Below are 8,338 nucleotides of genomic sequence, written 5' to 3' on the forward strand. Positions count from 1 at the left end.
GCCATGTCAACCTGCAAAGATAAATTGTGAGAATAAATACTTGACATGTTTATTTAATTATCAATAACTTTTAATACATTTAACATATTCACATGAGTGATGGGACACTACAGTCATCATTATTTGTATTCAGTATTACACGAGAATAGTATATTAGGTAGCGGCAGCCCAATTACTAACTGTAATATCGATTTTAAATTGTGTTAATAACCTCATTATTAAAATAGAATTAACAGTACAGGTAGAGTAGATAGAAATGTTAGCTTCACTTTCACTTTATTGACCTACTACCAATACTACTTCGAAAAAAAAATTCCATGTTTCTCTTGTTTTGCTTATTACATCAGACTTTGTAGCTGTATGCCCACCTTGTCGCTTTTCATACGTGCAATGTCCACGTGAGGGACGTTTCTTGACTGCAAGAAGTGTTCCAAGTCTTCCTCCATGATGCGCCGAGTTGTTACCTTCTCTCAATAAGCAGCGCGCGCGACCGTCTACCTGAGCCAAGCTGACCCGGAAGTACAGGAACGCACATTTTTTTTTAAAAAGATTGCGAGATCTCGCAATCTTTGCGAGAGAATGCAAAGTATTGCGAGGGAACGCAAAGTATTGCGAGGGAACGCAAAGTATTGCGAGGGAACGCAAACTTTTGCGAGGGAACGCAAAGTTTTGCGAGATCTCGCAAAGTTTTTTTTTTTTTTCTTCGATGTCCCCTTAGGGGCTCCGTAAAAAGTTCATATGATCCCCAGAGCTAAACAAAAGGCTTAGTCTTCATGTCTTCACTTGTATAAGTGTCAGATTAGCACTGTGCAGCCTATTCAGACACTAATTTCATCAAAAAACTTCAAACCATTAAGAAAACATTAAGTTCAGAAAATGTGTTTCTCATGCCCTGAAAATGCGTTTAAGGCAATAAAAAGTTCATATGATCCTCACAGCTAACCAAAAGGCTGAATCTTCATCTTTTCACTTTTATAAGTATCAGATGAGCCCTCTGCAGCCTATATAGACACTAATTTCATCATAAAACTTGAAACCATTAAGAAAACATTAAGTTCAGAAAATGTGTTTCTCTTGCTCTGAAAATGCGTTTAAGGCAATAAAAAGTTCATATCATCCTCACAGCTAAACAAAAGGCTGAATCTTCATGTTTTCACTTGTATAAGTTTCAGATGAGCACTCTGCAGCCTATATGGACACTAATTTCATCATAATACTTGAAACCATTAAGAAAACATTAAGTTCAGAAAATGTGTTTCTCATGCCCTGAAAATGCGTTTAAGGCAATAAAAAGTTCATATGATCCTCACAGCTAACCAAAAGGCTGAATCTTCATCTTTTCACTTGTATAAGTATCAGATGAGCCCTCTGCAGCCTATATAGACACTAATTTCATTTAAAAAAAAGTGAAAACAATGAATAAAACATTAAGTCCAGAAAACGTGTTTCTCTTGCTCTGAAAATGCGTTTAAGGCAATAAAAAGTTCATATGATCCTCACAGCTAAACAAAAGGCTGAATCTTCATGTTTTCACTTGTATAAGTGTCAGATCAGCACACTGCAGCCTATATACACACTAATTTCATTTAAAAAAAGTGAAAACAATGAATAAAACATTAAGTTCAGAAAACGTGTTTCTCTTCCTCTGAAAATGCGTTTAAGGCAATAAAACGTTCTTATGATCCTCACTGCTAAACAAAAGGCTGAATCTTCATGTTTTCACTTGTATAAGTGTCATATGAGCACTCTGCAGCCTATATGGACACTAATTTTCATCATAAAACTTGAAACCATTAAGAAAACAATAAGTTCAGAAAATGTGTTTCTCTTGCTCTAAAAATGCGTTTAAGGCAATAAAAAGTTCTAATGATCATCACAGCTAAACAAAAGGCTGAATCTTCATGTTTTCACTTGTATACGTGTCAGATTAGCACTCTCCAGCCTATATAGACACTAATTTCATCATAAAACTTGAAACCATTAAGAAAACATTAAGTTCAGAAAATGTGTTTCTCTTGCTCTGAAAATGCATTTAAGGCAATAAAAAGTTCTAATGATAATCACAGCTAACCAAAAGGCTGAATCTTCATCTTTTCACTTGTATAAGTATCAGATGAGCCCTCTGCAGCCTATATATAGACACTAATTTCATCATAAAACCAGGCTATTTTACGACGTTTCACCTTTGAGAGTACAGGCTCTTGTTCTCCAGAAAGGGTGGTGACTAGCTGTCTGACGTAATCATTTGTCCGGTGTTCCCTGTAGGATATATTGGCATCCTTCTGTAGCTCTTATGCTCAAAGGCCTTGATCCTGCGCTCCGTGTCTGCTGTAAGTGTCCAGCTCTCACAGCCGTATAACAAGCTGGAGAGTACTAAAGACTTGTACAGCCTGACCTTCACTGCAAAGCCGATGGTAATGCTCCTCCAAATTCGGGCCAGTCTTGTCATGGCTGATGTTGCTATTGCAATTCGTGATTTAATCTCCTTTGTGGTAGTGCCATCCTCACTCGCAAAGGACCCAAGGTATTTGAAATCCTTCACCACTTCTAGGGTTTGCCAGTTCATTGTGATTTTTGATGGTGTTGTTTTATTGTAGCTATTGATCAGTATCTTGCTTTTCTCTGCGCTTATTTGCATACCGTAACCCCTCGCTACCTTTTCCAGTCAGGTGGTAAGCTCCTGGAGTTCGGCTTCGCTTTTTCCCATCAGATCTATGTGATCAGCGAACCGGAGGTTACAGATGGGTCTTCCTCCGATGAATATGGAGGTGTGAAACTCTTCCAGGGCCTGATCCATGATGTTTTCCAGAAAGATGTTGAATAGGACGGGGGACAGAAGACTGCCTTGTCGGACACCGATATATGTTTTGTTTTGAAAAGTTCCCCCATGGTGTTGTTCGTGAGAACTGCACTGCTTGAGTTGATGTAGAGTGACTGAATGACCTGGATGAGATTCTTGTTGAAGTTGTAGTTTCGGAGCACCTGCCACATCCCCTCATGGCACACCCTGTCAAAGGCTTTTTTAACGTCGTTGAAGTTGTGGAACAGGTCATGTTGATGCTGGAGGTTTTTCTCGATAAGTAATCTGATGTTAAAAATCTGCTCTGTGGTTCTCCTTTTTGGTCGGAATCCTGCTTGCTCATCTTCAATAATTTCCTCTGCCCTACTCTTTAGTCTGTTCAGGATGATCCTTAGCAGCACTTTGCTTGTGTGGCAGATCAGGCTGATGGTCCTGTAGTTCTGACACTGCCTTGAGTTCCCCTTCTTAGGGATAGGGATAACCAGAGATTGTGTCCATTTTTGGGGCCATTGCTTGGTTCTTCAAATATTTTGACAAATGTGTGTGAGTGCTTTAATTGTCTCGTGTCCTCCGTGTTTCCAAATTTCAGCCAGGAAAGTTGTCAATGCCAGGTGACTTGCCGATCTTCAGGTTCCTTACTGCCTCCTCCACTTCTGCCTGGAGTATCGGCACGTCATCATCTTCGCTGGAGACCTTTGCGGCGTCAGGGATTACGTTCCGGTTGGCTTTTATTTTGAGGTTGTAGAGTTCCTGGCAGTACTCTGTCCATCTTCTGATTACTGCTGTCTTTTCGGTTAGCAGAGCACCATCCCCATCTTCTATTATTGTTGCAGTGTGTTGCTGCGTCTTTGTCAAAGCCTTCAATGTGGCGTATGCTGCTTTACTGTTGCCCTGTCGTATACTTGTCTATTTTTTCACACTGCTCTGTGATCCACTTCTCCTTTGTTTCGCTCATCCTCTTCCTAATATATTTGTTCACCATAGTGAATGGAACAGAGGAAGACGATGTAGGCTAATCTCACGCATGTACGAATGTGGAGGATATATACAATGTATAGATGTTGAATGTATAGATCTACACATGAATGTATTCTGATATTGAAATTGCTGAATTGATGTTTTGATGAGTCATAAATGCCGCTGTGTCAAGCTGATTAACACGGTTGTCTCGTGTCGTCTTTTCCTCGTCGTTCACAGGTATTCAAAATAATAAGTGTTAGACATCCTCAAGATGTTAAAGTACTTGGGGACTTGTTAGGCGATGCTATATATGAAACCTTGTGTTGTGGCTTTGAATTTGGATTTTTGGATGTCAATTGTAGTTCCCAGTACAACACACATGACCGTGCAGACGTGCATAAGCATGTACGAATGTGGAGGATATATACAATGTATAGATGTTGAATGTATAGATCTACACATGAATGTACTCTGATATTGAAATTGCTGAATCGATGTTTTGATGAGTAAATGAGTTAGTCATAAATGCCGCTGTGTGAAGCTGATTAACACGGTTGTCTCGTGTCGTCTTTTCCTCGTCGTTCACAGTGGTACCTGCCTGTGACGCCCAATTGTAACCGGCCTCAGGCCTAGGGGATACCTGGGTCGGACCGACCCAGGTATCCCCTAGGCCTGAGGCCGGTTACAATTGGGCGTCGCAGGCAGGTAGCACTGTGAACGACGAGGAAAAGACGACACGAGACAACCGTGTTATAGGTATCTGCAGCGAATGGCACAGCGGTTCCCTTTGATGGATGGGCTAATGTTGGGTTGCAGATACGGAGTGGAAACCATCGACATGCTGACATACAAGTTCCCATACTAATCAGTACGAGTTGTGTTAACTGTCCTCTCGTAGGAAGCAATGTGATTGCAGAAATGATCAAAGAGAACAATGAACAGGTGGACATTGTAGCCATACTGAAAGAAGCATGAGTGTCAGCGAACGCACAGTAGAGACCTTGATTTCTGTTCTTCAGAAATTGGGCCCTGATGAGACATTCCTCCAGTACCCTGTGTGTGTTGGGAAGAAGGGACTCATTCCTGCGGGCAAGATATGGGAGGTGAAGTGCAGAGTCAGAGCATGGCCCAAGGGGTGGAACAATGCTATTTGAGCCCAGTATAGGGAACAACTGCCCTGAGGGGCTAGAGCCGTTCTCTTCGTTAGTACATGTACCCAGTGGGCCGACATTTTTTTTTTTTTAATTCCCATTCAGAATGTTAGTAAACATGACATTCATCTTTCACAGAGAACTATTCTGGGCTCAATTGAGGAAGTTATTGGGGTCATGCCCAATGTATGTGAATGTAGCCACAAGGGGGCACAAGCCAGTGTCTTATTGTGCCGGTCCCAAGCCCGGATAAATACAGAGGGTTGTGTCAGGAAGGGCATACGACGTAATTTTTTTTGCCAAAACAAATATGTGAATCAAACCTATAAATCCCATACTCGGTCGAGGCCCGGGTTAACAACGGCCACCATTGGTACTGTTGACCTTCAGGGTGCCAGTGGAAAATGGACTACTGTTGGTCGAAGAAGGAGAGGAGGGAGGTGTGCCCGGAGAAAAAGAGAGAGATGGAACGCCAAGAGTATAGAACTAAGAGTAGGAACTTCGAAAGTAGGAACAATGACAGGTAAAGGTAGAGAGCTGGTTTACATGATGCAGAGAAGGAAGGTAGACATACTGTGTGTCCAGGAGACCAAGTGGAAAGGGAGCAAGGCTAGAGGTTTAGGGTCAGGGTTTAAGTTGTTCTATCATGGTGAAGACAGAAAGAGAAATGGAGTTGGGGTTATCTTAAAAGAGGAGTTTGTTAGGAATGTCTTAGAAGTAAAAAGAGTATCAGATAGAATGATGAGTCTGAAGCTAGAAATTGAAGGTGTGACGTTCTATGTTGTTTGTGGGTATGCCCCACAAGTCGGATGTGAGCTGGCGGAGAAGGAGGAATTTTGGTTGGACTTTGATGAAGTCATACAGAACATCCCGAGAAGTGAGAGGGTTGTAATTGGTGGAGACTTCAATGGACATGTTGGCGCAGGAAACAAAGATGATGAGGAGGTGATGGGTAGGTTTGGACTCCAGATGAGGAACGCTGAAGGACAGATGGTGGTTGACTTTGCTAAGAGAATGCAAATGGCTACTGTGAATACTTTCTTTCAGAAGAGACAGGAACATAGGGTGACCTATAAGAGTGGAGGCAGAAGTACACGGTATACTACATTTTGTGTCAACGGCGCCATCTAAAGGAAATCAGTGACAAAGTAGTGGTTGGTGAGAGTGTAGCCATACAGCATAGGTTGGTGGTGTGTCGGATGACGCTGGCAGTGAGGAAGATGAAGAAACAAAAGGCTGAAGAAGTGAGGACAAAATGGTGGAAGTTGAAAAAGGAAGAGTGTTGAATGACAATTAGGACAAGCACTGGGTGGGAAAGAGGTCCTTCCATATGAGTGGCAAACTACAGCGAACATAATCAGAGACACAGGTCGGAAAGTACTTGGTGTATCGAGTGGAAGAAAGGTAGATAAGGAGACTTGGTGGTGGAATGGGGAGTTGCGAGTGTATACAGTAAAAGAGGTTAGCAAAGAAGAAGTGGGACACTGAGAGGACAGACGAGAGGAGACAGCAGTACAAGGAGATGCAGCGCACGGTTATAGTAAAGGTGGCAAAGGCCAAAGAAGAGGCCTATGATGACTTATATGCTCGGCTGGACAGCAAGGAAGGTGAGACTGATCTTTACAGGCTGGCGAGAGAGAGAGAGACAAAGACGGTAAGGACCTGCAACAGGTTCGGGTGATTAAGGATAGAGATGGCAATGTATTAACAGGTGCCGTAGTGTGATGGCAAGATGGAAAGAGTACTTTGAAGAATTGATGAATGAGGAAAATGAGAAGGAACAAAGAGTGGAAGACGTGAATGTTGTGGACCAAGACGTAGCAAGCATTAGCAAGGATGAAGTGAGGAGGGCTATGAAGAGGATGAAGGGGGGAAAGGCACTCGGTCCTGATGATTTACCAATCGAGGTATAGAAGTGTCTTGGAGAGGTGGCGGTGGTGTTCCTGACCGGGTTATTCAACAAGATCTTAGATGGTGAACAGATGCCTGAAGAATGGAGACGAAGTGTACTCGTGCCCATTTTTAAGAACAAAGGAGATGTGCAGAGTTGTACTAAATACAGAGGAATACAGTTGATGAGCCATACAATGAAACTTTGGGAAAGAGTAGTTGAAGCTAGACTAAGAGCAGAAGGGAACATTTGTGAGCAGCAGTATGGCTTCATGCCAAAAAAGAGTACGACAGATGCAATGTTTGCTTTAAGAATGCTGATAGAGAACTAAAGAGAAGGTCAGAAGGAATTGCATTGTGTCTTTGTAGATCTGGAGAAAGCGTACGACAGGGTGCCCAGAGAAGAGCTGTGGCATGCATGAGGAAGTCTGGAGTGACGGAAAAGTATGTGAGACCGGTACAAGACATGTATCATCACTGTAAGACAGTTGTGAGGTGTGCTGTCGGTATGACTGAGGAATTCAAGGTGGAGGTGGGACTCCACCAGGGGTCAGCTCTGAGCCCCTTCTTGTTTGCTATGGTGATGGACAGGCTGACAGACGATATTAGACAAGAATCTCCTTGGACCATGATGTTTGCAGATGACATTGTGATCTGTAGCGAGAACAGGGAACAGGTGGCGGTGAAACTAGAGCTGTGGAGATATGCCCTGGAAAGGAGAGGAATGAAGATCAGTCGCAGCAAGACGGAATATATGTGTGTGAATGAGAGGGATCCAAGTGCAAGAGTGATGCTACAGGGAGGAGAGATAAAGAAGGTGGAGGATGTTAAGTACTTGGGGTCAACTGTCCAGAGCAATGGAGAGTGTGGAAAAGAGGTGAAGAAGCGTGTCCAGGCAGGCTGGAGCGGCTGGAGAAAAATGTCAGGTGTGATGTGTGATACAAGGGTTTCAGCTAGGATTAAAGGAAAAGTGTATAAAACCGTGGTGAGACCAGCCATGATGTTTGGACTGGAGACAGTGCCACTGAAGAAAAGACAGGAAGCAGAGCTGGAGGTAGCAGAGCTGAAGATGTTGAGGTTTTCTTTGGGAGTGACCAGGTTGGATAGGATCAGGAATGAGTACTTTAGAGGGACAACTCATATTAGAGGCGTGGGAGAGAAAGTCAGAGAGGCCAGACTGAGACGGTTTGGACATGTTCAGAGGAGAGAGACTGACTATATCGAGAGAAGGATGCTGAGTCTTGAACTGCCAGGCAGGAGACCGAGAGGAAGACCGAAGAGGAGGTTTATGGATGTGGTCAAAGAGGACATGAAGGTAGCTGGTGTGAGAGAAGAGGATGCACAGAACCGGGATGGATGGAGGACATTGATTCGCTGTGGCGACCCCTGAGGGGAAAAGCCGAAAGGAAAAGAAGACTGGGGTCATGCCCTTTAAAGAGTGCTCCGACAGTCCAAAGCCGCTAAACAGTCCCACCGTTAAAATCTGCTCGGCTCTGAGCACAGACAAGTGGCATCCTCCGGTTGGCTTGTCACATCT

Source organism: Hippocampus bargibanti, linkage group LG12 (genome assembly GCF_051943395.1).
Source record: "Hippocampus bargibanti isolate YZ-2025 linkage group LG12, ASM5194339v1, whole genome shotgun sequence".
Classification (NCBI taxonomy): domain Eukaryota; kingdom Metazoa; phylum Chordata; class Actinopteri; order Syngnathiformes; family Syngnathidae; genus Hippocampus; species Hippocampus bargibanti.